This window comes from Manihot esculenta, chromosome 18, assembly GCF_001659605.2.
Source record: "Manihot esculenta cultivar AM560-2 chromosome 18, M.esculenta_v8, whole genome shotgun sequence".
NCBI lineage: Eukaryota > Viridiplantae > Streptophyta > Magnoliopsida > Malpighiales > Euphorbiaceae > Manihot > Manihot esculenta.
In genome coordinates this window covers 11,501,305-11,508,347 of record NC_035178.2, presented here as the reverse complement: position 1 = coordinate 11,508,347, position 7,043 = coordinate 11,501,305, and the positions used below count along the sequence as shown (strand labels likewise).

Here is a 7,043-nt window from a genome sequence, read left to right as displayed (position 1 = left end):
TCATAAGTAAATGATATGCATTACATGGTTACATTTATTGATGATTATTTTAGATATTTCTAGGTTTACTTCATGAAATAAAAATCTGAAACTCTAGCAAAGTTTAAAAAATTCAAGATGATGATAGAAAGTGGAGTTGGGAAGAACATCCAATGCCTTCGTGCAGACAATGGGGGTGAATACATCTCTGATGAGTTCTCTGCTTATTTTCATCAATGCAAGATTCGACGACTATTGACTTATCCAGGCACACCACAGCAGAATGACATTGCTAAAAGGAAAAATAAACACCTTGCAAAAGTCTGTCGAAGCATGCTATATGTTAAAAATATTCCATGTCAATTTTGAATAGAATCCATGAGAACAACGACTCACATAATCAATAGACTTTCACAACCGAAGTTGGGATTTATGTCTCCATTTGAGAAGCTGAGAGAAATGAGACCCACTGTAAGTCACTTCAAAGTATTTGAGTGTGTTTGTTATGTCTTTATACTTGATCACCTTCGAAGTAAATTTGATAAAAAGGAAATCAAATGCATATTTGTTGGGTAAGACTGAAGATATTGTGATCCTAATACTGGCAGATGTTATGTCTCACGCAATATTTTATTTGATGAGACATCATCCTAGTGGACCCCAGAGTATGTGGCATTGCCTCAATCCAAGGAGATAGAGCAAAGATTGCAAGAAAGGTTCGAAGAACCATCAAAAGAATTGCAACAAGGTATTAGAGCTGCTCCATAGTCAATACCACAAGAAAAGCCATGGCAGATAGGTGTTTACCAGCGAATAGAAAAGGACAGCCAATCAACAAGTATGTCAGAAGATCAACAAATAGCAGAGCCCTTGTCACCAAAATCATCATCACCACAGCTAAGGAGATTAGTCAGGCCAAGGAAGCCAAATCCCAAGTATGCTAATGTTGCACTCGTGGAAGATGAAAGGGAACCAGAATCCTATGAAGAGGCATCCTAGAAAGCCAAATGAATACAAGCTATGATGGAAGAAGTAAAAGCTCTGGAAGAAAGTCAAACATAGGACCTAGTTCCAAAGCCAAAATATTTAAAGCCCATATCATGCAAATGGGTTTACAAGATCAAGACTCGGCCAGATGAGTCAATCGAGAGATATAAAGCTCAATTGGTACCACGAGAATTTTCACAACAATATGAACTGGACTACGATATGAACTGGACTATGATGAGATATTTAGTCCAGTGGCCAAGATTGCAACTGTTCATGTTTTATTGGCACTTGCAGCATCTAAGTCATAGAATCTGTGACAGATGGATGTGAAAAATGCTTTTCTCAATGGAGAGCTGGATCATGAAGTTTACATGGAGCAACCGCAAAGGTTCAAGAACAAGCTCTACCCGCAACATGTTTGCAAGTTGAAGAAGGCATTATACGAACTCAAACAAGCTTTAAGGGCTTGGTATGGAAAAATTGCTAACTTCCTTGTTCGTAGTGGTTATACAATCACACCAGCTGATTCTAGTTTGTTTGTTAGAGTTCAAGAAGGAAGGCCAGCAGTCATCTTGGTTTATATTGATGATCTCATCATTACTGAAGATGATGAGACAGAGATCCAACAAATAAAGGAGAATTTATCAATTCACTTCCAAATGAAAGAACTTGGAGAATTAAATCACTTTCTCAGACTGAAAGTAGAACGCACAAAGGAGGGAGTGTTCCTGTCTCAGCAAAAATATGCAAAGGATCTACTTCAAAAGTATGGAATGCTCAATTGCAAACCTCTTACTCTTCCAATAGAGGTCAACTGCAAGCTATGCATCTCAGAAGGCAAAGATTTGAAAGATCAAAAAACGTACAGACAGATAGTTGGAAGTTTAATCTATTTGACGCTGACAAGATCAGATATTGCATTTGCAGTTAGAGTAGCAAGTCACTTCATGCAAAATCCGAAAAAGTCTCACTTGGAAGCAATTAAAAGAATTTTGAGGTATATCAGAGGAACACTCGATCTCGGGTTATTTTACAAAAGCAAAGTTGACTGCAAATTAGAAGAATATTGTGATGTTGATTATGCTGGTGACTGTGATACAAGAAGATCAACTATAGGCTACATATTTAGTCTGAGTTCCGGAGTAGTTACTTTATGTAATAAGAGAAAACCGACTGTGTTATTCTCTACCACAAAAGTAGAATACCAAGCAGCAACAATGGCAGCAAAAGAAAGTACTTAGTTGGTGCAATTGTTGAAGGACTTGCATTAAGAAATTGATTATCTAATACCGTTGTATTGTGATAATTTGTCAACAATCAGTCTAGTTGAGAATCCAGTATTTCATGTAAGAACTAAACATATCGATGTGCATTATCACTTCATAAGAGAGAAAATGTTAAGAGATGAGATCAAGGTGATGAAAGTGAAGACAAAAGATTAACTGGCTGATATTTTCACTAAAGGTTTACTTAGTGTAAAAATACAAGAGTTTCAAAAGAGGGGAGTGTTAAAACTATCACTATTAAAAATGCAATGTAATGATTATTCAAATTAAAAAAAAAAAAAAAAAGAAGAAAGAAATAAGCTGCAGATTCAAAGAAGAAAGACAACATTTGAAGGAAGCTTACATAAGCTTTATTAGATGGGACATTTAAGGTCATTGCAAGTGGCCTTGCAAATGGGCCTTGTTGCTGCCTATAAAAGGCGTGAAGGAGAGCTTCTCCAAGTATCAATTGAGAGTTTTAAGAGTCTCGGTGAGAGAGTTGAGCAGAGCAAGTCTCACGTGTCAGTAAAAAAAATAAGAGTAGAAATGAGTGGTAGTGAATGCAATTAGAATATTTATATTTGAGTGATGTTTTATTTTGTTGTAAAAATTTCATTTTTCAATAAAATTAATATTTTTTAGTGAGTGCAATTTTTTATTGTGTTCCTATTTTTTCTGCATTTCATCTCTAACAATTTTCCACACTTAATATTATTAAAATAACAGTTTGCCAACGGTTAAAAATTATTATAAAAAAATTTATTTTTTTTACTATATATAATATGCTTTAATAAAAAATTATCTTATGTTTAATAAAATTATAATTTTGATCGCATTTTTTATTTATTACGAAAAATTAAATAGATAATTGCATTTTATTTAGTAGTAGAGATAGATGCAGCGGTTTTCAAATTATTGCTATTAGTCTATAATTACAGTTAAAGTATATATGACAATAATTTAACGCCGTTGCTTTTTCTAATGGTGTGTTATAATTATTTGTTATGAAAAATTTATTTAAATGTTTTATTTTTTCAAAATTTAGTTTGGCTATTATTAATTTTTGTTAAATTAATGTTGTGTTTGTTACATTGATATTGAGTTAGTATTAGTAAGATGTTAGGTTTTTGGATTTTGTATTATATCTATGTAGCTTGAGTTTTATTGCCTATATTTAGAATTTGGGTTTTATTGGATTTTATTAGACAAACCTCTGTAAATTTGTTGGTATTATGGATTTTGTTAGATTTCCCACTGGTATGAGATTTCTACTAAAAAAATGTTTTACTATAACACCTTCTTCTTTTCATGTGGTGCTTGGCTTAGCAGCTATTATCAAAAGATCATGTCAGCTTTTCCAAAAGAATGTGCTTTTTACTATTTTAGGATTAAAAATAAAAAAAATAATTAATTTAGAGTTAAAAATAAAATATTTATAGATTTGAAGTTTGACCGTGGCTGATAATAAAAAATGGTGTATGGCGTTTTTATAAAAGGGCTCCATTATTTAGAGTAGCACTAAACTATTATTTATTTTTTTTTTTAAATTATGGTTTGGCACCAGCCATGATTTAATTTTTTTTTATTTTTTTAACTATTAATATATTATAATAATATATTTATATTATATTAATTTAATAATATTATTTATATTATATTTTTATAATAATAAATATTTTTTATAATTTTAATATATTAATATTTAATAGATATTATTATTATTATTTAAATAAAAAATTACTTGTATTATATAATTTTAGAGTCATAAAATTAATATTATATTGCAATTAGATGTATAGAAACAAATTTTAAGGTCATAAAATTAATATTATATTACAATTAGATGTATTGAAACAATTCGCTGCGATTGGATATATAAAAATAATTCAATGATATCGTATATATTTATCCAGTAATAAATTTTTTATTATTTTAATAAATTAATACAATAATATTATAATTAAATAGTACTAATAATCTTATACACATTTAATCATATAATAATGTTATTTCATAACTTTATAAAATACTAAGTTCAATTATAAATAGTTATTATATTTTATAAAAATATTTTTAATATATAAGAGTATTATAAAAGTTAATAGTAAAGAGACTGCATATAAAAATATGTAGAATTATAATATTATCCTGTTATGCTATTAAACGTATATAAGATCACTTTATTTAATTTGTTTATTTTTTTTAATAAATTATAAACAATTTAGTAATGGTGTAAAATGTTTAAAATTATTATATTATCTTGCTATTAGATATTATACGAGAGAGGTTTATAATTTATTAAAAAAATAAATTAATTAATTAATTTAATTACAGAATAAATTAATTAAATTTATTAACTTTAATAAATAATAAACGATCCGGTGGTCGAGATAACATTTAATCACATAATAATTTTATTCTATAATTTTAAATCTTAATATATTTTATATATTAATATTTAATATATTTATTATTAATATTTAAATTAAAAATATTACTGATTCTATATAATTTCAATGTTATAAAATTAAAAATATTTTATAATTATGTACAGTACCATAAAATTAATATTATTCTGTTAATTTTTATAATTTTAAACATTCATATTAATTAATTAATTTTTTTTTATTAATTATTTAATTCAAGACTTTTATATATATATTTAATAACAGATAAATAAATTTATAATTAGTATTATTTAACTATAATATTATTATAATAATATATTAAAATTAATAAAATTTATTATAAAAAATTTATTATAATAAAAAATATAATATAATTATAATATTTTAATAATTAAAAATTAAAAATTAAAAAATAATAAATAATGGCTTTACGTCAAAAACTAATTTTGATGGTCAATGATGATTAAACTCTAAATTCATAAATATTTTATTATTGATCTTAAATTAAAAAAAAATCTTAAATGATTTTTATTTTTAAAAATTACTGGCTCATTTTTTGATATGACAAGACATTCAGCTAGGTTTCAAAAACAGAACCCTGCAAGTGAGCTGTGATTAAACTTCATAGAATAGGAGCATTAGAATCTTCATCAAGTAACTATTCTTGAGAAAAAAAAATAGATAAAGAATAAATTTTATTGATAGATGAACACCAGGAAAAACTTAGCATGCAATATTAAATCTAAACTCAAGCCATCGGGCTCCCATACACCCATCCTAGACATAACATGCTAAGTGAAAAAACCTGGTACTTATTACAAAGAGTAGCAAAATAATAACTTTTAACTCAGCAAAACGTAACAGCTACCTAAACAAGCAAGTATATACACTAGACTACACACCCTGGTCATTTCTGATGATTCTGCCAAATTATATGCAAGTGAATTAGCCTCCCTTGGTGTATGAATGAATGAGAATTTTCGTCTTGTTGCCTCAACAAGATGGAATGCTTATTCCTTGATCCAATGAATTAATCGTTGGAGGGCCATCACTGGAGCCATTAACTCAAGTCATGCAAGCAACTTGCTCAAATTAATGAAATCCAAGTCTTGTAAAACATACATTATTGGCAATTCTCACATCATTAAATAAAGGCTGTGTTATTATCATACCAATCCAAAGGAACCGTTGGGCCAACTTGACCATATTCTTTACAGTTGTATGAAAACCACACATCTTCGGATATATGCCCAAAACATTTCAGTGCTAATTCTATAATGCTGAAGTTGATGTCCATCTAAAAAATATAGTTTAGCAGAGATCAAACCTCATAATGATTTTGAGAAACATGTATTGGTGGATCAAATGCAAGCACATTAACCTCTGCAGAGATTGGATTGCTACTTACTTGGACTACTGATTTTGTGGACTCAGGACTCTCTTCAGAACAGCTTTAATCACAAAGTTCATTACCAGTACGTGACAGATGAATTCACAGACCCTTCATCTAGAATCTCACCTGATACAAAAGGATGATTCAGTAACATCTCAACGGTGAATCTGAACTTATGATTCTTCACTAGGCATCCTTTCAAGAAATCCTTCCCATCCTTTGATATCCCCGATGGAATTTCAGGTAATTCCAATCTATCAGCAATCCTTTTGCAAAGTTCTTCAATTGTCTCATTAGGGTTCAAACCCCAAAGTGGTTTCCAGTGAACATCTCAAAAACTATGCATCCAAGAGCCCAAATATCAGAGGCAGATTCCTGAATATTATCAACCAAAGTCTCTGGCGCCATATACAAAATAGTCCCTGCAATAGATGAATCAAACATTCTCCTCTTTGTCTTCTGAACTTTCTTCGCTAACCCAAAATCCCCAATCTTTGGCAGAAAGTCACCACTCCCACTAGGCACAAGCAACACATTCTCTGGCTTCAAATCACGATGAACATAATCATGGCTATGGATATCATCGATGCCTTTAAGAATATACCTTGTGTATCTCTTCACATCCAATTCAGGCAATCCACAGCCACCCGATCTCCTTATAAGATCAGCTAGGGTTCCTCCAGAAGCATACTCCAGCAACAGATTGTAGACCATCTGTCCATTCTCACTCACAGTAGTTTCTTCACCATAACACTCAAGAATGTATGGACAGTCATGAAGATTGTTGAAAACCTCTTTCTCCTTCTGAAGTGAACTTGATGAAGAGACCTCCGCCGATTTAACAGCCATGACTGGCCGATAAAACGCGTTTCTTGATTTGGGTTTCTTCAAATAGGCCAGATAAACAGAACCAAACCCTCCTTTGCCAAGCAACGATCCTCTCCACCATGCGACTCCATGATTGTTATTGAAGCTACCTTCTTCTTCTGCCATAACCTTTCTCTTCAT

General features: G+C 30.1%; 1 pseudogene; it reads right to left on the bottom strand.

The window, feature by feature from the left end:
• Positions 1-6,111: 6,111 nt before the first annotated feature.
• On the bottom strand, positions 6,112-7,043 carry LOC110606219 (annotated as a pseudogene).